General features: G+C 31.8%; 1 protein-coding gene and 2 long non-coding RNA genes across 31 annotated transcripts in view; 1 reads left to right on the forward strand and 2 right to left on the reverse strand.

The window, feature by feature from the left end:
• The window catches only part of LOC141457922 (uncharacterized), a 319,220-nt gene that overhangs the window by 21,653 nt on the left and 272,173 nt on the right, over positions 1-25,394 (reverse strand). The gene's annotated exons all lie outside the window — the stretch shown is intronic.
• LOC141457694 (uncharacterized) lies at positions 1,160-22,157 on the forward strand. 29 transcript variants are annotated; one of them, XR_012460464.1, is made up of 23 exons: positions 1,176-1,272; positions 1,362-1,494; positions 1,639-1,787; positions 1,860-2,012; positions 6,191-6,357; positions 6,726-6,883; positions 9,048-9,188; positions 9,274-9,407; positions 10,827-10,924; positions 11,120-11,228; positions 11,416-11,474; positions 11,697-11,805; positions 11,876-12,014; positions 13,310-13,631; positions 13,760-13,933; positions 14,639-14,857; positions 14,971-15,234; positions 16,523-16,666; positions 17,815-17,996; positions 18,719-18,947; positions 19,725-19,907; positions 20,923-20,998; positions 22,018-22,157. It is a non-coding gene; the product is annotated as an uncharacterized lncRNA (long non-coding RNA). The 29 variants fall into 29 exon arrangements; XR_012460463.1 differs by having other exon boundaries at positions 1,639-2,012; XR_012460466.1 differs by lacking the exon at positions 1,362-1,494 and having other exon boundaries at positions 1,160-1,272; positions 1,639-2,012.
• On the reverse strand, positions 21,053-25,080 carry LOC141457696 (uncharacterized). The gene is made up of 5 exons (XR_012460493.1): positions 24,455-25,080; positions 24,033-24,153; positions 23,011-23,167; positions 22,003-22,117; positions 21,053-21,851 (listed from the first exon to the last, which is right to left on the reverse strand). It is a non-coding gene; the product is annotated as an uncharacterized lncRNA (long non-coding RNA).

A 25,394-nucleotide genomic window follows, 5' to 3' on the forward strand; every position in this document is an offset into this window, starting at 1 on the left:
CGACTTAAGTTTCTTAACTATTCGGCTCAAAATTAAATAGTTTGAGATTACCAAAATTAAGTTGGCAATTTGAATATTATTTCCAGCAAACTGGACTCTAATCTTAAGACTCACATAGTATGCAAATTACTTTGAATTATTAATTTGAATGAGAAAACATAAGACTTATAAAGTACTAATAAAGAAATAAAAATTGAACAGTATTATGTACTTAGTCGACGTTTCTATCTACGTATTTATTGTCTCAGAACAATGTGAAGTAAAATAAAAACTTAATTTCAGTATATAATGGAAGTTGGTCTCTATGATGATGATGGCAAGATTTACTCACGAGTCCCTGCTGTGTGCGGTTGCCGCCTCTCATCAGGTCTCCGATTTATTCTCTTAACTGGATATACAAGTTTATCCTGCTGAATTCTCCCGCAGGCAACATCTTGGAATTCTCTTCTCTCTCACCTTATTCAGATCTTCTATAACAATACGTATCTCTTCCCACTTCCGGCCTATCTTTCTACCTCTCTCTCTCTCGTCTTCTCATTCCGCTTTCCCTTTGTCATCTCGTCCAGTCTCATCTCAATGCTTTCATAACGCACACACACAATAAAAATCTTTTTTTTTTACTTCGCATTTTCTCTCTATATAATTCAAATCTGTCTTCTCCGTCCTTCGCTCTCTCTCTCTCTTTCTATTCATCTCTAAACATTTTTCTTCTTCGTCTTCCCGTTGATAGAAAACACACACAATTTTCTTGGAAATTGGTTATCTTATAATTCAATAAGAAAATAAAGAAAGAGGGAAATCAAAGAAATAACAAGAGAATAAATGCGCCTGAATCTATTTTATTTATTTATTTATTTTTCTTCTTGCAAAATTAAAAAGATTTATTTCTATTATAAGAAATATTTATTTCAGATTTTGTGGTAACATATAATTTTTTATTTAAACAAAAAGACAACCTATATTTACACTACATTCTCTTTTAGCAATTCTAAACGATCTACAGGATAAAATTTATTCCCCAAAGATCTAAATACTTGAGCGAGATAAAAATTTCTTGGTCTAAAACTGAAAGACATGACTTAGTTTTACGATTTTTCTTTAATTAAATTCCAGCTGTTATTAAATGTTCAGGAAATTTTACAAAATAAACATCAACAGCTGTTGTGGCCTCAAAACTTAACTCAAAACGATTGATTGCTTTAGATTTTGGAACAGTATGTGGATGTCAAAGGGTGCCACCAAATCTGCCTGAAAAGAAATGGATTTACCAAAGTTCGTACTTCAAATAACTCACTTATTTTTATAACATTGCCATGGTAACTTTAAAGAGAAAATTCAGAAGAAATGTAATGTTTTTTTAGGGATACCAATCATTGCCTCTTTTCACATTTTTTTTTAGAAGCGTTTTATTTGCTGGTTATTGTTTAATCGTTTACAAGATAATAAAAACTATAATGGCTTTTGTACAGCAGAAAAACTGCTCATGCTTTTCTGGTAATATGTTTCGCTTTTATTGGTACAGAATCACTAATCTCATAATTCACCTAAAGTGATTGATTGGTGTACAAAGTCAATTGGATTCTTTTTTTATAATACTCTGAACTTTACATCAAAATTAATTTTTGTATTTTGTTTTAGTCAACATTAAACCAAAGTGGAACCCATCTTGCACAAAGGTTAATTCTTGAAGTAAGATTCACTGTACTCAGCTTACGACATCAGCTACATCATGTATTCCGGAATCTCCATTCGTCCTACTTTTAAACATAAAGTGATTACTTAACAATGTAATAATAATGGCAATTTAAGACATGTCAACATCTAAAAAGGTCATGGGTGCCCAGAGCTTTCATTTTCAGTGCACTGCAGGCCTCCCAGACAATGTTCTCTTGTTCTAAACGTCACTATTCATCATCAGACAGTGAGCTGTAAAGAAGAAGCTCCTAGGAAGAGGAAATCTCTAAGAGCCCAGCAAGCTGGATTCGAACCTGGGATCTCCGCTTTGGTATCAAGTAAGTATACTTAGAGTACTAACTACTGAACTAATCCCTTCTTCAATATTACTTTCATTTTAAAGTTTACGTACAAAATAATGTTATTTTTACAACGAATAACACAAAAGCATTCCTAACGCCAACCCGAGTTTGGTTAAGAAAATAAAAAAAAAAGACTTCAAATTACAAAAATTAGAAGAAAAAAAAAATCACAAAAATAAAGTGCAAAACGGAAATAATTTCTGTTAATAATGAAACAAAATTATAAAATAAGGATATTAAACAGTAATAAGGAAATTAATTTTAGCAATAAGACTAATCTTACAACTTCCTTACATGTCTGACAAAGCCAATCAACTTAAGTAGAAATATTTAAGATCACTTAAAGAGCTTATACACTAAGCTATACATTATTCGCTAAAAATATTAGACGCAATTCAAAATGGCTTTATACAGGAAATAGTGCTAGTCCTCTTCGCAATTTAAAGAGTGTACCTCCTAAATATTCTTTTATGTCTAGCTTGATCAACCCACGGTACTTAGTTTGAAATAAACCAGTTAATATGAAAGGAAATGAAATCTTTATTGCTTAAAGCGATTACAGATCTCATGGCAAGGGTTGACCTGTCTAAACCCATACATACAAAACTTATTGCATTTTCACTACAACAATAATCAATTAGAATATACTAGCAAAATTATGTAAAGAAAAAAACGTATCAGGTATCATTTAAATCAACTAAGGAGTACAATTTTTTGAACATAAGAAAAAAAACAAAATTAGAACAAGATATAGAAATATAAATCATAAAGACAGTCAACTGAATAGTTAGTTCTCTGCAGTAACGGAGTTAATCTACTCAAAATAAAATAGCAATTAATATAATAATGAATTTTTGCTAATATGGCTTCTTTTTATCATTTCTCAGATATGACGTAACAACTGGGTAATAGAGTCAACATGAAAAATCACAGAGCTAACCCAGTGGACTCTTCAACAATGTCCTGAAAAAAAGGGCAAAACGTTTAGGTTAGATTACTTCAATTGAACATTGGAGATCTGCGACGACGAGCTATGAGACAGCTCGCGGGAGTTTTAGGGTCCCCGCTTGCACTAAAGTTAATCAGGGATTATTATTTCCTGCTAATCTTCCCTCTTGCTTTATTTATTTTGCAAGATAAATGAAAGCCGGTATTCAAGAGCAAAACGGAATTATTGCATCATAAAATTCAATAAATTGCTCCCGAAGAGTCATATTATGCTGCAAAAAAAAAAAAAAAATGCCCGCATATGTGCCGCAAAGCCTACTTGTACACCTGCTGGTTAAGACGAAAGATATGTGGTGTCTATATGAATTGGCCTTCCATATATCCGGTGCGTGTTCGTGTACGATGGGGACGCGCGTATGTGTATGTAGATTTCACGGATATTAGTCGAGAAGGTGAAAAGAGAGGCTGGGGATGGATAGGTGAATGCCGACTTCCGTCTTACTGCTGCATATTCATAATTTTCATTTACATAACGTACCGGTGGGGATTCCCATGTATGTGTGGGTGTACAGCTGTATGTGTGATGTGTTGGTAGTAGTATGCCCCAAGAATATATATATATGTCCTTGTCCCTATAATATTTCAGTATTTACCCTGGGGCTTGGAATCCTCACGGGTACCGCATTGAAACTCGTCTTGTTCAGAGGGTACATAACATTCACCGTTTGGTCCAAAAATGTTATATATATTATTAATTTTTCCTTCTGCTTTTCCCTAACTTCTTTCCTCTTTTATTTACATTTTAGGAATTATTTACATCTGGTCATTTGCATTTTTTTTTTTTTTGTATTATTTTGCAGAGCTCTGAGACAAAGAAAATAGATCCTTTTTCACTTTTTCTTATTTGATGTAAACGGAAGAAGTATCAACAGTTGTGTATTTTTTTCAGTTCAGTGATTTCACTGGAAATGCATTAAAATAAGTGCATTTCCTACTTGTGCATCCAAATTTCCTGAAAACAAACAAAAAAATGCTAGAAATAAAAGATCTAGAACTACTTGTCAGCGATAACAAAAAACAGACTAAACTAGCAAAAATAATATATCAAGGAGTAGTACATAAATTACTAAAATAGTAATAAGATGTTAGACATATTAGAAGCTATTTCAAGGGTAGTGGCAGAACGAAACTATTATAAAATTCCTGACCTCAGTTATGCGAACTATGGGAGCGAGCTGGTAAAAATGTGTCCATCCAAGGATCCTCAACACACAAGTATGTTATACACATATATATATATATATATATATATATATGCGATATATATAGACCTAGGAGAAAAATCCATTCTAAAACATGTACTATGGTATATTACATGAGTATATACCACCACAGAAAAGTGGACCGCATGTGGTTATGAGATTGGCCCGTATAGACCAGGAGACCCATACTCTGCTGCGACCACATCAAGCCAAACCCAATACAAGTATCCTGTGGTGTGTGTGTGTGTGTGTGTGTGTGTAGAAACTGGCCAATACCATAGTTATTGCCAATGACGTCGCACCAAGACCAACATCATAATTCTATAGGTTCGATTTATTGCAGTTTCAATGTAGGATTTATTATTCTGTACTCTTGGTTTCTGTATGGCCGATAGAGGTCCCCAAATCGTCCATTGTCTCTAATAGCTCCTCTCTCTCTGTAACACACATACACTAGTTCCTCAACCACCACCAGACACCATCATAAACCATTGCCCTTCTTTTTGTCTGGCTACCTCTGCACAATCCAGTACAAACCTCATTCCTGACTAGTCCAGTCAGGGCTAGTTCTCGCAGGTTATTTTCCCAAAACAAAGCCATTTATCCTCCAAATTCTGTATGTTACTTTCCACCAACTAAGCAAGCAACATGATTCCTTCACTGTCTGCTAAGTTAACAGCTCATAGTTAAATTGAAATAATGTTCTACCATTTTGTTATCAATAAATCAGTCTGGAAGTGTAGAAATTGCCCTTTATAATTTTAAATTTTCATTTTCACGAATGTGTAGGCAAAGAACAAAAGGAAAACTACCAGAGAATGAAAATGAAGGCTTTTCTTTTTCCAAAGAGTAGAGGTTGCCCCCTCTCACCATTTTCCCCACGACCATTCTACCGTATCCATCAATAATAAATAACAGGACGTAAAAAAGTAGCCAACAAGTCGGTTAGTTTTAAACCCTTCACTTCAAAAATGCTTTGTTAACTCACATATTAAACTCATTTCACAAAAAAATGCGTGAATTCCTCTTAATTTCAATACTCTTGGTTCTAACTTTTACAACTTTTCAAACATAGAATTTTTAAAAAAACATTTACACAGTATTTAATCTACAACGGTTTAACTTTTACAGGGTAAATTGAATGAAAATCTTTTACTTAACCTCGAGGGTGGGGAAAATATTAGAATTTTAAATGAATGAATGTAACAACATGAAAAGCTTTTTTATTGTACACAATTGGTAGTTCTAATAATAAGTAATTGAAATTCATTTTATTGTATTTGAAAAAATTTATAGTTATTTACATTGTATATTACCTATACAATGATCTATTGTTGTAAGTATTGTACAAACTGTTGAAGTAATGTAGACATGGGGATGTAGGTTAGTTTTCTACTGTGATTGTGAAGGGATATTGAATAAATGATTGAGAACAAAATGATTTATGAAACTGTCCTTGGGGATTGATTTAATACTATACCCTAAATTGTTACTGTTATTAATTTACTTGTGCAAACCTAAGCATTGAAATTGATCACAATGTTATTTTATTACAGTTAATTTTTAATTGCATGCCATTTATGTTGTATTAAGTGTGTTTTGTTAAAACAAAAAAATCAGAATCTCTTCAATATTAGGCCACACCTCCGGGTGGCTGTTCTGAATATTTACCAAAGATCCTACATTCTTTAATGAAATTAAACGAGCTATCGCAGTAGTTGGGAGGTGGCCACTTCTTCAGGGATTTTAGCTTACTCACGGGTATCCCATTCTAGAACAACATTTACAAAGACATTCTAAAAACTCACACGATTAATTACATTACGGCCTACAGATTGTAACTAATTGAGTTTAGCAAACCCCTCAGTTTGGTTCGGTTAGGTTGGTTAATTAGCAAACCTCTAGTTGCTAAGAAGTGCTACATAATCCATCTTTTATTTACAGGTGGTGAAAAACATACTAATAAGGAGGAGCAGAAAACATTTAGAAAAAAAGACGTTTTTTCCTGCAAATAAGTACTCCTATAAACGGAAAAGTTTGATAAGATGTTGGTTCACAGACGGATTGAAGTTATAGAAATTGATGTTTTAATGTTCCAGCGAGTTTAATAAGTGAGTAATCAACATAGTTTTTTTAATTATAAGTTACAAAACACTTACAGTAAAATCGATAAACCGTATTATTTAGTTAGTTAAAATTCGAAATTAACCTGTTAACAGAACTCAGGTGTTAGTAAAGCGATGTTTGCTTTTAACATTACATCGTTTTGTACTTGGGGTACATGTTTACATGTACGCCACATATACTATGCAATAGAGAGCTTATTTTAGAATTTAAAGTGAAAATTCTGGTGAATAGAATTTCCCTGGAAAAATCAATGGATACCAAAACTAAATCAAATTTTTAAGGTATTTTGCTTTTTAATGCTCCTATTTTAGTTCATTCTATTTCATGCTATATTTTCTTATTTTCCAAATAGAGTTTTTACAACTGGAAATACAAAGTGTTCCTGTGAATCCGAAAAAGTGATTTTCAAAAAATGGTCTGTGAATAGATCTCAAAATTGAAAAATTGTAGGAAGCTGTAACTTCAATTTGAATCATTTTTCTGAGAAAATCCGATTTAGAGCATTCTGAGGTAGGTGAAAAGTTTCATTTCAATGTGATTTGCAGCACACTAAATGGATAACTGAGTTGTGCAACTCCAGCATTGAAGTAGAAAATAGACGTATGCTAGAGTTCACACCGGATTTTGGTTCTGCTATTTAATTAGCAAATTTCCAATCAAATAGAAATATCTTCTAGTTAATATTGAATGAGAACTACGTACAAGATCAAATATACTATATATTTAATCTATTATAAGTGGTGAGGACAATACCAACAGAACGGCAAGTTGAATGAATTGAAACACCGAGACATTGTTGAGGGGTACATAATTGACGTGTAGATAAGATAAGCTTTTAACTGTGGAGACTGGCGGATTGGCGGCGGTGGGTTGCCACAGTAGCGAATCTACCCAGGATGAAGAGTGATAGGGGCTAGGGCCCTAATTACGTCAAACCTACACACGCCACAACCCTTTCTATTTAATACCATGTAAATATTCTATTTGATATCCCCTGAGTCCTAACCAAACCCACATATATTCAACAGCAACAACAACTACGATGTTGGTAATACCTCCCACCCCTAAACAACGGCTAGTCGTGTGTCCTCCTGTTAGAAAACTGATTATATAAACTCCAGTTTATCTAAAATTCAATGTTTTAATTGATAATTGACTAAATACAGTTTATCAGACTAGTGAAATCTAATACTAATTCGACAGTTGGCTTTAAAACATATTTTAAACAAAATTCATTCTTTAACATTTATGAATTCTATTATTATAGTTGATTTTCTTGTCATTCATTGAAAAAAAAAAAAAACGGGTGAAAGCTCGCGCGATTTTCACCGTTTACGTAATTAAGTTTTTCTTGAAACTCACAACTCGTATCAAAAAATCATTGGCTTCAATGCTATATCAATGTTCACTTTAAAAGTACCATTGTCGGAATAATCACTAAAAAGCTGCAAAACTTGTTTCAGTGCTATTCCTCAACATTCTTAAACTTTGGAATATGGTTACATATTTAATCAAGACTGATCCATATTTATAGAGAAATGGCATTTTAGAAACAGACTGAAACTTGCACTTGCACAGAATAGCCCTTAATTGAATTTGACAGGGGATATTCCTTTTACTGAGAGGATTTTTCATTTTCTGAGATTTTTCTAGGAAAATTCTAGACATTTATACTGGTATCTCTAGCCACTATTCTACTGTTTCCCAGTAAGGTACACGTCGTAATGTGACGTTTAGTTGGTGTTCATTTCAACTATTACAAATGATAAAAATATCGCCTTCGTTTGCATTATCTACTTCTATTATGAAGTCATCTTTAATCTCAAACGCTTTATTCAAATATATGCATGAAAAAAAATAAGCTAAATATTAGGAATTCCTGCGACAGTGAGTTTCCTTATGTCTTCCAGACTTGCACTTATAACAGTTGACGAGGGCTGAAGATTGTGTGTATTTGAGAGTGAGGGGTTGAATTTTTTCAGGACATTAGTGTGCCGCCCCTCACAATATCATGAATTTCATTAAATGCGGCAGCAGCTCCATCTCGACCCTAACGCTGGACCTCATACAATGCGGCAAGTTTTTTTTTTTTGCGTAAGGATTTCCATGTTGTGAGGGACTTCTACCTTTATAAGAACCCTTTGAACCTTGTACTTTTCTAAACTCTCTCACTTTAGTAGTAAATTGTTCAGAAGCAACTACTGCTGTATAGAAAGTATGAGAGAGATCGGGTAAGATTTAAAAATAGTTTCGTGATCCTTCTTGGTAAAAAACGAATAATCACAGGTAGCTTTGAAACATTTATTTCAATTGAATACTACCTGGGGCTTGGCTGAAAGTAAATAGAAATTCTACAAAGTAGCTTTGCTTTCACTTTAATGAAAGAATTTTTCACTTTTTAGAGAGTTGCTCAAAATAGTTCTTAGTATAATTCTTTAAACTTGCTATTAATTAATCTTGTAGATGGACAAACTTTATTAGAAACCTTTTTTCTAGAAAATTATTTTCGGGCACTTAGTGCGATAAACAATTGGAGAAATTTACCTCTAATGTGCCATTTTGGTGTTTTTTTACGGTTTTATCACTTTTATACTAGTAAAGTGGTTTAAAATATTAATTTCAAAAGTATTAATATTAAATTTAATAATTTAAAAAAAATAATTCTAAATTGCAGGTAAATTTCACCTGATCGCATTGTAATTGAGTGGCAGCACTGAATACATGGAAGGAAGGTAGCACTAGGGTTACTGCTAGCATGACCACAAGGGGTCATGTCGCTTGATTCTTACGGTACAGCGTACCATTATCATTTCTTGTAAATTTACCTTATTTTTTGTTTTTCAATTGTGTTCTGTTTGTCTATCAGGTAGAATAAACAGTGAACTATTATATCTTTGTAGATTTTGTTGGTCCCGGTCCTTTCTTCTTGAGTTAGAAGATCGCCCATCAGGAAAACTCCTGAACCTAAAAAAAAAAGGAATCTGGTCGGTTTCTTTCGTCCAATTACCGCTTGGAACGGTAATACGATCAACAGGTAAATTGGGTTACATTTTCCGTTGCCTTTTTTTCCCCTCACAACTAGCTGACCAATATTCTCTAAGCTAAGCTACGTATTTAGAATATGCACACTTAATTCTAGCATAATTTAAAAGAAAAACTCGAAGTTATTAGAATTAGAGTTTGAAATATGAGAATTCTCTATTTGAAAGTTATTTATTTCTTCTTTAATTATTTCATAATAAAATAATAATTCCTTGAATTCTGAGTTTTAAATCTTTGACGCGATCGTGATTCTTCCTCTTCTGAATTTAGGGGATGGATATGTACGCAATCTCAGTACCAGAGGATGTCCAGTCCCCTGGTGATCTACATTAAGATAATAATGTACCTAATCGCCAGCCAAACTGACTGAGGGGCGGCAAAAGTGACGGCTATCTCCATCAACACTTTCCTATTTCTAAACGCACGTTCTGCTGCCTTACCCCCGCGCTCCATACTGTTGTCAGGAAGGAGCCCCCTCTTAGTTAGCACCGCATTTAATTCGCTCGACCCATTCGTCCATTCCATCTCACTCTGCACAACTCGCACTTCAACCATTTCGTCTGCAATGCGTTTTCCAACCCACACATACACAATACTAATCGACTTTACCACCCATACGAGCTGTGCCCCGCCAGACCTCTACTCATTCATGTGGAAAGGAACACAGCGGGTTAGAACTATGTGTAAATCAAACTACAAACGGATATTAGTTGAGAACATGTTGGGCTCTTTGCAGACTCTCGTTGTAGATTAGTAAAAGCTTACTTCCCAGTTCTGTAACGAGACGGAGTCAAAGGTTATTTTCCTTTTGCTGGCTTTGGGTTTAACTTTGGCCTGTACTTCGTATTATTACACCATTATTTGGATTACATTTCATTCATTACTAAAATAAAGTTAGAGTTTAATGTGAAATTTATAAATAAAAACAACTTTAATTATAATTCTCACAAACAGAACAGAAGAACCTGATTTATTTTAAAAAGAACCGTGTTAAAAACTACGCACTAACAGTTAATTAAAATAATATAACTTTATAAAATGTAAGTAGCATTATAACTAGTAATTTAGTATTTAAGAACACATTCGAAAGAATTGATCGGCCTGATTAAGAAAACTAAAGAGCAAATTATATTTGTCCTTATCATTGTGAGTTTAACACAATGTCCTTGATATTTCACAATATTCTTGGATCACTTCTTAACTTTCTTTTCTTTGTAATGAAAAATTCTGTAAGATCTTAACTTGAGGTTACAGTAACCTCATCGTAATCAGTTAGACCGCGAGTACTCCTCTACTTGCACGACTTCTAGCTGGAATTTTTCAAATATCTTCTTAATTTCCGTTCATTTCTTTTTATCAGAAATCAGCTGTTCTTAAGTTACTAATCGTTAATTATGTTTCATTTGAATAGAACAGAAACAGTGTTTCCACAATTTCTGACATTTCAACCATCAGTTGAATATTGAAGACGCTTATTTTTCTGAAAACTTGGAAAACCGGTAATTGTAAGTGATTTAATCCATTTTCCAGTCACTTTTTCAATCTACTTACTTTCCTTCTTTTCTTATGAAAACTACTAAATTATTTATAATATTTATGTCTTCCACCTACGTGGAACCAAAGTTAATTCATAGTAAAATGTTCATAAAATTTCATTATACATTCAAAGTCAATCAAATTTTGATATCCATGTACTTCTATAAGGCCTACAGATTGTCAAGAAGTTGCCTGTATTTAAGCCAGTTGCTCAAACCAGTTCACATTAAGTGTTGAGGTCAGCCTGTACTCATTTAAGAAGAATTGCAGAGGTTAAGTGAGTTCTTTTCTCTAATTTTTAATCTATATTATTCATGTTTAGCGTTACTTACATTATTTCTCTAATGTTTTCTTTGGAAAGTTGTTTTTTTCTGGTCAGAATTTCTCACTTGCTTATTTTTATTGAAGTTTTTCTTTCTATTATTCTTTGATTTGATGTAGATTCTATTTTTTTTTTTTTCCAGATATCAAATTCAGAAACAACTATACTCTGAAGTATAATGCTGAGGCGCTTCTCTCCAAGGTAAGACATTAGATCAAATATCATTCCAGTAAATGATAATATGATAAATATTACAGTTAAATGTTGAAATCATGTTTAATGTAAATTCTATAAATGGGAGGAACTAAGATTAAGAAGAACCTTAAGCTTAAAGTCTGATGATAGAAAAGCAGTTTTCCAGAGAGCATTATTTATGTAATAATAAATGATAAACAACCAGTGTTGTTTTCTTTTTCCAATTAGAGATGAAACGGGACTCCGCTCTCCAGACGGGACAGATAGTTCCAGAAGGAAAGCTTTTGCTATGGGTCATCTTATTTAAGTGGTTGGAGAAGGAGACACTCTGAGTGAAGTATTGTTCAATTATATTGTTGTAAGAGATCTAAATACAGAATTGGCAAGGAATATATAGTTTCCTGAAGCATTGTTCTTTTACATTCTGTCCAGAAGATAGGTTGGGTCACTCTTGTAAGTTGAAATCGCTCGCATCTATTTCATCACTGCCTGCAGTGCTCTTTTTTGCAGAATGTGTGCGTTTCAAAGAAAGAAGTTTTCAATCAGGTTATTATATTTTTTTAACCTTAAATATTTCTAGTTCCAGCTACTTGGTTTCTTTTATTCGTCTATAGTCTGTCGCACAATCCGTAAAATTGTCTTTAAACAAATTTATGTTTTAAGGCGGATTTAAAATATACCATCAAACTCGCAAGTTTTTGTAAAAAAAATATAAATAAAATTAAAAATGAATGGTATAAAGTACATATATAAAATGTAATGATAAAAAAAAAATCAAAGGTTAAGTCTTCTCTTTTAGTTTTTATATTTTTCCGTCCGGTTCTTTAATGTTTAAAGAAAGCCAATTTTATTATCCATCTCTTTGGTGGAGGCAATTTTTAGTTTAAATTTAATCCCCGGACCATTATATTAAAGTGAGATGCGGGTAATGTTAAGGCGGGATTCAGGGGAGACTGTTATGTATTTCATCTCTCTAAACCACGACTCTTCTACACCAGTTTATTGTTATTTATCCTTTAGACCAAGAGGACTTAGTATAAAGCTTTGGTGGCTTGAACAATAAACTCTTTGAGGTTTTACAAGCCGGCAATAACTGCACTCCAGGCCGGGTGGGTGGAGGTTGGTGGAAAAAGAGAACAGCCGAGTTGAGGCAGTAAAGCGAGCCCAACAGCCCGCAAATAGTGCGCAACCCCCGTACTCCTGCGAGCTCTTATCAACCCTATCTTCTCATACAGATCTTAAACTGGAAAACGTTTATCAGAAATTCACCCACAACTCCGGGATAGGCTTCCAGATTTCAATTATTTATTGTGTACGTAAAGATATTTCACTGTTATGTTAGGACATTATTACTCATCTTCTTGTTTTAGATTGGAGGAAGAAGCATTGTTTGCCTCTTAGATTTTGCGAACTGTAGCCTCTTCCTTGAATTCATCGTTTAAGATCATTCAAGCATATTAATCGCTTATATGAAAATTTTAGAGGCCGGGACTTTAATTAAACTTAAGCCAGAAGACAGCAACGAAGTTACGACAGTATAAACTGAATGTACAAGTAGCAAGTGGTGAGAAAGAAAAAAGATTTTAGTTTGTCCCGAGACAATATCCCGGACAAACGAAAAGAAATACATAAAATAAAGAAATTAGTGTGATCTGTCATGGTAAACCATTACAAATATAATGAATTAAATAAAAAAACTTTAAAAATATTTCACCGGGTCATTAATTTACTATTTAATAAATGTAACTTAACATTAATTGGCGTCATCTTTTGAATAGTTACAATAAGTAATTAAACAAATTCAGTTTTTAATGATGTTATTGTTGGTTTATTGGTTAAAGGTGGAGATAAAAAGTTCCAGAATAAAGACGATCGAATTAAGAATGACCAGACAGCTGTGGAGCAAATCTTCCACTACAGAACCGGACAACACGCTACCTAGTACAGTTGGACCACAGTTCATTGCTTCTCAGGTTAAAGATGGAGATAAAAAGTTCCAGAATAAAGACGATCGAATTAAGAATGACCAGACAGCTGTGGAGCAAATCTTCCACTCCAGAACCGGACAACACGCTACCTAGTACAGTTGGACCACAGTTCATTGCTTCTCAATCTAGTTACAATTTCAAATGCCCAACTTTCACAACTCTTCTAAATTCCAAGGTGAATCTAACTCGATTCTTTTGTATGATATATGTGATAGTCGAAATCGGATATCAGATATACAAGATATGATTATTAGAACAACTCAAGAGTACCTACTAATCTTCCAAAATTTGGGAATCTCCTAGACCAAATCCTCAGAGGCAGGCATCCCGGATTAAAAAACCAAGCCCACAAAAACTGGTCCCTACTATCAAATGTTACGGGAATAAAGGAAAAAAACTGCAGATATTATTTTAACGATCGCAGGCTGAGTTGATATGTTTAGTAATATTAACTTGGAATCTTAGCAGCAGCCCATGGTAAGTTCACTTCGCTTTACTCAAAAATGTTAACTTCAGTTCTAGTAATTAGATGACCATCAGAAATTGATGCTCTCATTTCTTATTTATTATTCTCTCCTCTTTTTTGCAATAAATATACTTATGGCCACCTTAGAAGAAAAAACCAACAAAAGCGTATAAATAATTCATGTTTATATATATATATCATATTTGCGGAAAAGGTTAGTTTGTAAAAAGAGGATTGTGGTGGCATAGATCGGTAGACTGTTCAGCTAACGTCATTACAAAAGACGATTGGGTCTTTTTTCCTTTCTTTTTATTTAGCTCATTTCTTTCTTTTTCTTCTTTCTCTCGTAGCCATTCTTTTATTTATTTATTTTTTTGTTTTCCTTTTTCTTGTAGCTTTCCTTTATACGCTCCTAAATACCCACCTTAATACCATTAAAGAAGGCAATATGGCCTAAATGAGCTCTTTTTCCTTGTTCGAGCACACTTCCAAAGACAAGGCTAAAATACTGGTAATCTCCTACTAAAACTTTGTTGATGTTCTTGTTAGCTTCATTTCATCCATCTACAAAAGAGATATTACGACAAAAAGATCCACATGTATTCGAGAAAGTAAAACTTTGTTTTATGTTTGTTTTAATTGAAATTTTTAATTGTTTTTTTATGTTTTAGGTTTTGAAAAATGGGTTATTAACTTAAAACTGTCAAACTTTTTAGGCATGAATTTTTTGGGGGCAAATAATTACGGCACTTATTTCTGATACATAAAAGTATATGCACAGCATTTCAAAGCACAGTATCATCTCTTAAGGGCCTTTATTTCTAAAGACTTTAAACCAACAAAATGAGAGTAAAAAGTTACATGGATAATGGAAAGTATCATCAAGAAACAGGAACAAAAAAGATGGAGAATCAACTTCAAAATTGGACACTTAGGTATTTTATTAGCATTATAGATAAGTAACGTAATTCTTATCATTGTACATAAGTATATTAAACGCATGCGCAGCTATGTTGTTGAAGCTATGTTTATATCTAAGAAATGACAGTTTAAGGTTAATCCAACCATTTAGCCATACGGAAAAACTAATAATCAACGAAATATTGTAAAAAACAGATGTTGGTTATGAACATAGCTTCAACAACATAGCTGTATGTATTGATGTATTGGAATTTAGTGATCAATGTTAAATTTCTTGGAGAAAAGTTTAAAATGAAAGACTTGAAGTGAAGAATACAAACAAAAAGAAATGAGACTGGCACTTGAAGATATTGGACTAAAAGTTCAGACCATCAATATCAAAAAAAGGAACGTAAGTTAAAATAACTTATTTATCTTTCGTATAACAATAATATTGCACAATGTTGTCATTGTTTTCCTAGTGGAAAATATATTTTCTTTCTCTTCAATCAAATGCGAATCATGCTACCAAGTCGTAAAGTCGTAATAAAATTTTCCACTATCAGAATTATCAAATTTGCTTATTACTTTAAATCTCTATTTACCCATTTAGTTTTTGGCATTTTGTAAGTGAACGACTTTGTACTAGAAATTTCCCTGAATCAATAATTGTGAAAATGTCGTGTTAATTTGAGACAATCCTTATAAATTTCGGGATTTGAGACGTGATTTAATACGCTGAAAAATGTATTTTAAGTTATAAAAATGAAAAAAAAATTGGTACTTTGTTTTAAAGTGTTTAAAACGTGAAATTTATTGCATACATTCACATTTCCTTACACCTTCTAAGATCTCATAAATACAAAGGAAATGGGAAATAAAAGAAATAACATAACTTTCATTATAATTTTCACAATTACATTTTCTTGAAAACACTGGAAACGTACTTATTTATTTACATCGTACAGTCTGTATAATGTTGTACAGAAACGCACTTAAGTAAATTTGTTGTGAAGCTTTCCATCTTCTCACTGTTTAGAACATGGGTCTAAAAAGAATTTCTGTTGAAAAATTATTTAAAACCTAGAACTATTCTCGTGAAAATCCGCAAGTAAATAGGACGTACTTATAGTTGAAAAATGTTATTGATACTCCTAATTTTGTCTACACACTCTTTATTTAACACTCCTTAATGGTACATGAGTAGTAGATTCGTACATTATTCAAAAGTTATTCACTTAAAGGGGTATATATAACTCACCTCCTCTCCCAGTCGTACAATATTTGAATTTCACAAGAAATATTCAAATAATTGTAGATTAGAAAGGTGTTTGTAGTAAGTAACTAATTCAAAATTATTATACATAATAACATATCATTGAAGCCCAGCCTTCATGGACTATCAAAATCTAATCAGTAAATTGGCAAATTTAAGTATTTTGACCAAAACCATATTGTGGCTTGTGTGGTAGGTAAAAAATAATAAAAAGGTAGCTATAAGATTTGAATTTTCTGATGTTTTCGTATTTGAACTGAGGTAGATTAACACATACATAGATCAATTTGTAAAAATCTTTTTTTTTTACCACTCGTGTTACTCAAAATAAAACCACTGCTTTTTTTAAAAGAAGTTTAAGAAAAGAAAAATTTCGTTACCCTTAATAAATTATTTAAATCAGTTTTTATTTTATTTTGCATAGCAAGGAGTTAGTTATGTAGGAGCCAGCAACTAACATTTAGCGAAATGAAAAAAATAATAGTTGGAGCTTAAGACTTCATCATACCACTGGAGGATCATGCAGCAGGCCCAGCTTCTTGAACAGGAGTATCACAGATACAGGAAGGTACGTAAAAACACCAATTGCTTTAACAGCATTCAATAACTTAAATGCATTCACTTGAAGCTTTTTCTCGAGCTCACTGCTTGCAGAAGCCCGCATATAATTACTGGGTTTTGAACAGCAGTATAGTACGGCAGTTTAATAATTACTCTCACAATTTACAATGCCAAAAAAAGAACATGTTTCAACTTGACGAAGAAAGCATCTTATTATTAGATGGGTTATACTAAGTTAATGCAATAGCAACTTTAATATGAGTAAGTTGTGGTTTGCCATAACGTCGTCTTCTACTTCACCCGAACTCTCCTCGTCTGGCTCTATTCTCGGCAGCGTTCACTTAACAGGAGAGGTGTGTAACTCATTCCATAAGGGTTTCCCTTGCATGGAGATAAGAGAATGAGGCACAACATGCATTGCATCCTCAAGCTTACACTGAACTTATAATACATTCATAGCATTTCTAGTTCATCTTCCTCCGCCACGTCAAAAACTTCGCTCTCCAGCAAGTAAGAGCAACAAAACCTTCCCCAACTTCAATTTCCTTTCGTATTAATCTAACAAAACAACCTGCCAAGTGATTCAGCCACCTTGAGCCACTACTCTGTCTGAACTTGTCCAGAAACTGAGAGGTGAATTCTCAAAGTCGTAACATTCCAAGATTTCTTTAAGAAAATAAATCGTCAATCAGAAACATTAATTTCCCAGTTTTCTTTTGATCTTTTTTTTTTTTTAACATTTTTTAATTTTTGAACTCCATGTGTTCGGTAGATTTCAACATGTTTCTTGATTCTTCATGTTGGACTATTTGGTTATATGACATGGCGAAGTAGTAACTTTGGGATAGTTAAAATTTAGTTAGATAGTTAAAATTTAGACTTCAACGACGATGCCTTCTTTGTTGAGGGCTTTGACGTTTTTTAAATAAGGTAATTCATGTTTCAAATAAAAGTTGAAAAAAAAAATCAAACGCACAAAATCATTTCGTGCATTTTCGAGAAAATATAAATATAATAAGTGGAAATTCTAGTTAAAGAATTTCATCGCTAAGTTATTTTCAGGTACCAAGGGGATGCTCAAAAGAAATATAAAGTTAGAATTCTTTTGATTTTTAATTTTTAGCTACAATGTTCTAAAAACCACTTTTTTTTTAGATTCAAGAAACGTATACTTTCGATAAAAACGAGGATATCGGAAAACCTGATGAGATCGTTAGTATGGAGTAAGAGAAACTAAAAAAAAAAAAAAGTTGTACGAGTTCTGAAAATTATTTTTCCTGCCGACCCAAGCGAGAAATTTCCAGTACCCAGCTTGCCTAGACTAACCAACACTGAAGGTAACTATTTTTTTAATGTCTTAGTTCTACGAGGTGATTATTTTAGGAAATATTTTAGGATCATGTTAAAAGAGCCCATTAGGGATTTCTTCATACTTCCTTTCCACAAATGTTCCTTTTTAAACAAACACAACGATTACCTGCAGAATATATTCCCCTTCAAGAACCTTCACCACTGCATATCTTTCTATCGACATTTAAATACCTACAAAATATGTCCGTGCAGTAACTTACGAGGTGATGAATGAAAAGTAAATGTATTCCATTTTACTTTTAAGTTATAAGAAAAGTATAACGTAAAATAATGTATTCCATTATACTTTTCACTTGAAGTCCTTGTTTATGCAGTATCCGAGACAAGTATGATAAAGACATCTCTTTCAGTTTGCCTTAGGGTCGTTCATTTTAAAGCTTACAATTGTAACTGTTCTCTGTTTTTAAAAGCATGTTTATTTTCTCAAGAACTAAGCGTTGTCACAAAAAAAAAAAAAATTCTGCGGAGCGGGGCCCCTCACAGTGTTGCCACTGATAGCGTACGGTGATTAAATTTTTTAGGGGGAAATAAAGGACATATCGAAGAAAATTAAAAAGTACCTTATACAATTCATAAGTTTATAACATTTATTACGAAAGTAGTACAACAATGCATACATTAAAATTTTAAAATCTAAATGATTACACATTGTACAAATTTTAATAATATTAATTTTGATACCTTTCAGGAAAATTAATTTAATTTAATTAATACATCAGAGCAGTGAAATAAAGGACTGTCCTCTTAAATAAAGGACGTATGGTCATCGTAATGATCAAGTATGCTTATCGTTACCTTCCGGAGGTTATCGTCTGTCTGTAGCTGGGCCTCAGTCAATTCTGGACCACTTTATTATTGTGAAGAAGTTCATTCCAAATGCTTGATAGAAGAATGCTTAACAGGAGAAGCCGATTTAAGTAAGTAATTTTATTATTATAATTTTGAAAAATTATTTCCGTGTCACTTGAAAATATTTTTAATCATTACTGTTATGGTCTGTTGTAATGAACAATGTGTTTTAGTCACTGCGACTAATTTGTATTGTTACAAGTGAATCTAATTTGTCCGCGGTAACCGTTGAGTATTATTGAACTTACTTTTTCCATTAACTTGAAGTTTTTCAATCTTTGTCTTAACTTTGGTAAGCGTAGGCGTGTTATAAATGTTAAGTTAGACTGCCTGCCTTTTGTAAAAATGGATTCATAGAAAAAAGTGAAATTTGATAAGTGATAATATTAAAAGCATTAGCCAGTTAAATTGCTTCCATTGTCAATGAAATTATGCTGAATCCTTGGAAGTTTAATTCATTATTCATTGGACTTATCTTTCAATTAATTTGTGGTTCGTTAATGTTTGTCCAAAGACCGTTATCTATATTTTAATATGTATCCTTGAAAGTTTAATTCATTGTATCATGGTGGGCATAAAAGTTCAAGTTTCAAACAGAAATATTCAACATTCAACTCTGTAGCTTAATTTTAATAATATTTTATTCTAATGATTATTTAATTTAATTGAAAAATTACTTTACAAATAATTAATACAACTTTTTTCCGGTAATAATACTTAACCAAATAATACTGCCTGTAAAAAAGTACTTAATGGAAAAATAATACGATGGCTACAGTATTAGTGTGAATTAAATAAGAATTTAACAGCAGATGTAATGTAGTGTTTCTTCTCTTTATTTTCAGTGCTTTCATCAATGGGCCCTTCGTATCACCTTTAATCTGAAGTGATTACCTTTGGAGGTCCCTTACTTTATGTCCAGTAAGCAGCACGTCTGCACATATTTTGAGGGAATTCGCATCTATTTGTACTGCAGACGTTAAGCTAAGTAAAGGAGATGTACCTACCACTTTATATGTTTTGTTAAGGTACTGTTATCTATTATTTATTTTTTTTGCATACTAATCTATATATACATTCTAAATAAATAAGTGAATAAGTTTTACTAAACATAATAACAGCTTTATTTCTGTCAGTTTTAAATAAAAAATACGTTTTAAAGGGTAATGCATGTGTTTTCCTCGCTTCTTTCATTACAGTTCAATACTTTTGAACTAAATCAAACTTTTTTGAAAGAAATTGAATGCAGAACGGTTAATTTTGATTAAGACCTCTTTAGAATGGGAAAAGATTCAGCATCGTGACATCGCAACATCGTTGCGAACTCAAAATGAGTCTTATTCATTTAAGAGATATAATGTATATTTGATTTCATTCTTATAACAATAAAAATGTAACTAAAATACACGGTTGAGTAGATGTAGCATTTATTCAAAGCTTTTTTTATACAAGAACGACGTAATAAATCCTTTATTTCATTGAATAATGGGTGGTTTTCAGAATGAAAACAGCCAATTAGAGTACTGCCTGCAAAAATGTTAGTCAAATAAAGCTGAAAAAAAAAAGCATTTGAAAATATCTAAATATAACATCTATCTGATGCAAATGTGCAACTTTTGTTATTAATCAGTTGCTAAAAAAATTATTATTTAGATATTTGCAAAGTGAATGTTTATGTCACTATCTCATTTACCATAAGCTTTATTGACTTAGAAAAAATGTATTATTTAGCAGGAGAATTAAGAAAAACGTTTAGTTTTTTAAAAAATTATTTATTTCATACCTATTTTATGTTACATAATCTTAATATTTTACATTCTATGATAATGAAAAAATACATATATAAATTAATAAAATAAAAAAAGTAGTGATAAAAAATTTTAACTTTCGATTTTAATTTGTTTCTTTGTTTCTTCTTCCTGAAAGATATAAATGTATCTCAAACTAATGGTTGCGTTTTAATTTGTAGCATCATTGAATAGAATGTTTTTTAATTAAAGATTAACTATATAAACTGTTTATTTCATTTAATAATGATTTCAGATTGAAAACTTCCAATAATGTTGAGTACTACCTGTTGAGTCCTACTACTAACGGTGAGAAAACATCTATCAAATGAGTAAGTACAAACAACTATTGTTATGAATCAATTGCTAAAAAAAATTATTATTCAGATATTTTTAAAATGCATGTTTGTATCACAGTCTTATTTATCAAACGATTTTTTGACTTAATGTAGAAAATAAAAAGTATTATTTAGTAGGAGAATAAATAAAAACCTTTAATTTACAAGAAAATTATTTATTAGCATGCCCATTTTGTTTTTACATTATATACATGTTATAAATTAATAAAATACAAAAAGAAGTGATAAAAAAACGTTTAAAACTAACAGAGAAACTTAAAATAATAAAGAAATTAAGGTAAACAAAAAAGTAAAAAATTAGTTCCAAAAAAATCCGTCAGAGGGCGCCACTTATCAGACAGGTGTGAAAATAGTTCCAGAAATGGCCACCAGGAGCAGTGCTGTAACCTTCCCTATATATACGGCAACACAGGTAATTCTCGTCAGTACGACTTGAGTAATGCAGGGGGGTAGGTCGCTCTGTCGCTCCAAACAAAACTATCTTATCTAGTCTAGTCTAGTCTAACATCCATCACCTCTCTCTCAAAGAATCATGAAGTGGGGAGATGTTGTCGCTTCGACGGTTCTCCCCACCCTGCCCCGCCCTTCTAGCGAACTTAGTTATATAGCCTCCCAGAGCAAGATGGCGGCCAATAAACTCACCTGGTCGGCAGCCTCCTAGATCGCTCCAGCTGGTCTGTTGCTCTTACACACTCTCACGACACTGTCTGTCGGCCATTGTGTTTAACCTTCCATCTAGGTTTCCTTTTTTACTTCTACCACTCTCTAGACCCTGTAACCTTCCTTTTAGGTTATCTTTTTTATTTTTTACGCATTTTCTTAATCACTTTGAAATATTAATAAAATACTATTAATTTTTTACGTTTTATTTTTACTTTTTCATATTAATTAACAGATTTAATGGAAAAGTAAATTTTTTTAACATGCAATTTTTAATTTTGATAAAATCATGCACTTTACGTATAATAACTACTTACTTTTTTTTTTTATAGCTTCCTAACCAAATTTGTTGGATGTTTTACGTCTTTTTCACTTGGGCTTCCATTGATGACTAGTTTTGCAGGCAGTACTCTGGAATCACCAGTATTTACTCTGAAAATCATTAATTATTGTAATTTAAATAATTAACATGCTTACTGAGTTTTACCTAGCATTAAGAAAAAAATGTATAACAATTTATGTATATTATAAAAATTAAATAAAGATGTCTGTAATTGAACTAAAGAATTGATTTTTTTTTTAACGAACCTAAAACTTTTCATACAATGAAAATGATATATATTTCCAAAAACCACTCTTATTCTTTAGGAATAAAATTAATTTGAATGGAAAAATATAACATGTAATCTACTACCATTATTATTATGAAATTATTTTAATGAAAATGAATTAATAAATTATAAACTCGACTAAAAATAGTTCTATGTGATTAGAAAAAGATGCAGAATTGACATGCATGATTGATGTTGAATTTTTCAATTAAAACTTTACCCGCAATCAACAAAGATTATAACTTCTTTCAGATACATAAAGAAAGAATAGTGGTCCAAATAGACCAAAAGTTGACATTCTTTAATAAAAAAAAAGTTTTAGGAATTAAATTTTTTTTTTCACTAATATAATCGAATTAAATTTTCTAAAATACTTTATTTTATTGTCAATTAGATTTATTCGTTTATGAAAAAGGTACTAAATTTTTAAATTCTATGAATATTACAATTTTTAAATAACTTTTCCATGAAATTCAAGTTAACAAAAAAGTTAGAATTCAATAAAAGAAGATTTGATATTAAAAACAGTTTAAATTGGCCGAGTGAGTGTTATATTATTAAAAATGCAGGCATTCACATCGTTATTTAAATCAAACATCAACCTTTCTTTTACTAGAGAGAGAACAATAATATAGAACATTGATAAATCATCTTAAAAAAGGTTTTAGTTTATATTGTAATACTTTGAACGTACTAAATAAATGGTAAGATTACCTGAAGAATATTTCCACAGTCCAAGTAGTAGGTAGATTGCCTTCTATTCTTCAATGTCCAGAATAGAATAGTTAAGAATCATCCAACGTTGGCCAACTTGCTGTTAGATGTAAAGAAGAGCCCATACATGTAGGTGTCCAATGAAGGCTGAGCATCACTAATCAGCGTTAGAAAAGTCAATTGATAAAAGCACTAGATGGGTAATGATTAAAGAATAATCCATTATCACAGTTTCCATTGAATTCACACTAACTAAAAACACTCTAAAAATCAGAGCATTTTTCTGTCAAACTAAATCTATTTTATGAGTATTTTATCCCTGACCGGTTTCGGAATTTCACCTATTAACTTAATTAATCTATAGAGATTGGATTAATCAGTTTGGAGTGAAGAATGCAACCTCAATGACCTTACCATCCTGCACTACACCAGCTGACTAAGTTAGGAAGGTTATATGGTGGTTATGTGTGCCATTCAAATTATTAATTTATTAAAATAAATAAATAAATATTAATGAATCCTAGAATTTATTAAACAGTTCTGAACGTTTAGTGCATTTATAATGTTTTAAAATTATGAAGTTGGAGTTGTATATTATATACTTTGGGGGGGGGGGGGATTTAATCAAAAAACTACGAACTATACTTACTTCATTTACTCAGAGAATTATCTGAACGATTATATAATTATATAATATAATTATAATAAATGAACGATTCAAATAATCTTTAAACTTTAAAACAGTAAAGAAACATGCAAAATGCTCGTATATTCATAGGTTTTACGTGTTCCTGCGATTTGCTTTGTCTGGACCTTACTAAAACAACATTCACAACGTCAAAAATAAAAAATAAATCAAAACTCAAGCATCAAAAATATTGAACAGCAATTGACGTAGGAATGGTAGTACCGGCGCCCCACTGTACCTATTCAGGAATGCACTGCCAACTTTGAAAATACATGTGCTTAACTTAAAAACTGATAACCTAATCTAGAAGTTAACTGAGATTATTAATAGTTACCTTTTCAGAACTTTTGGTTACTTTTATTCGTTAATTGTGTTACTCTACGATATCTCTACATAAAAGCAAAGTCAAGCAACTTTCTCTACTCTACTAATATAGTAAAAAACCTCCATATTAACTGCAACATTAAGGAAAGAAACTTAATCATCTAAACAAGATATAATTAGCAGCTAAAAGGTTAATTTCATTCAAACTTTTTACAGCACAGAAATGTTAACTACGTATAATAGAATGAAATCATGTAAATGCTACTAAAAACTAAACAACTGATTTATTTAAAGCAACACTATTGGCAGATTGAAGTATAATTCAATCTTATAATTCAAACAAATATGTAACTGTAAATTGACATAGTTACAGAGGAAAAACCAAGAATCTTAAAGGAATTTTAGCCAAGCAAATACAGTTAAGTAACTTACCTGCTCACTTTTTCTTCAATACGTTTTGCTCTAATGTCTAAGATTCTAATAGGGTAGCCACTGAGGCCTACGCCACTGCGACCCCTTTGGATCTATTGTCTCTTAATATAACTTTACTTGTTTGAATTTTAGTTTTGTTTTCTCTTTCGTACTGATCGCTAATTTATTTTACTATAATCCAAACTTTTAATATTAATCTTACTCGAGGAATTAGATAGCATTATATGTAATTAGGCACCAGAAACATTAGTAGAAAATGACGCATAAATAAAATAACACATGACGAGAAAACAGAGTTCATAATATATGTACAGATATGATTCAAAGTTTATTCTACATCGTAAACGATCAGAACATACTAAAGTGCGTAAAATAATGTGAATATGAAAGAACTATTTCAACATACTCCCGGTAAAGACACGAGTAAGGCGAGACGTAGTAATAAAAGTAACCTAGTGCTACCTTCCTTCACAAACTCAGTGTTGCCACTCTTGGTTACATAGGTTTGCTATCAAATCCAAAATCTTGCGAAATTTAAAAATAAGAAATAAATAACAATAAAAAACATTGACAAAATTCACACAAAAAAACAAATTGTTAAAATATTCAATTCAGTGTGTAGTAAGTAACTGAAAAGCGTATTATATAGTCGGGTAATGCTGATATTTAAACTATGAAGATCACTTGACAGAAGTGGTGCTTTTTGATGAGGGGATTGCAGCATTTTAAATAGAATTGACACAAATGTGTCATTTGAAGACTGTCTCTCTCACTCGCAAAAAAAAAAATGAAGGGGACAGCATATTTGTGTAGAGGGGTTTCACTCTTCCCTCTATCACCGTTATCGTTTTGTTCAAGGCTTCATCATTTTGTACCCTTTTGCATTTTAAAATGTTATTTTATTCCAGTTAATTTTTTACTTCCAAAAATTAATCTTCTT

The sequence above is a fragment of the Rhodnius prolixus genome, unplaced genomic scaffold (assembly GCF_049639745.1).
Source record: "Rhodnius prolixus isolate KJV_2025 unplaced genomic scaffold, Rpr scaffold_5, whole genome shotgun sequence".
In the NCBI taxonomy this organism is placed as follows: domain Eukaryota; kingdom Metazoa; phylum Arthropoda; class Insecta; order Hemiptera; family Reduviidae; genus Rhodnius; species Rhodnius prolixus.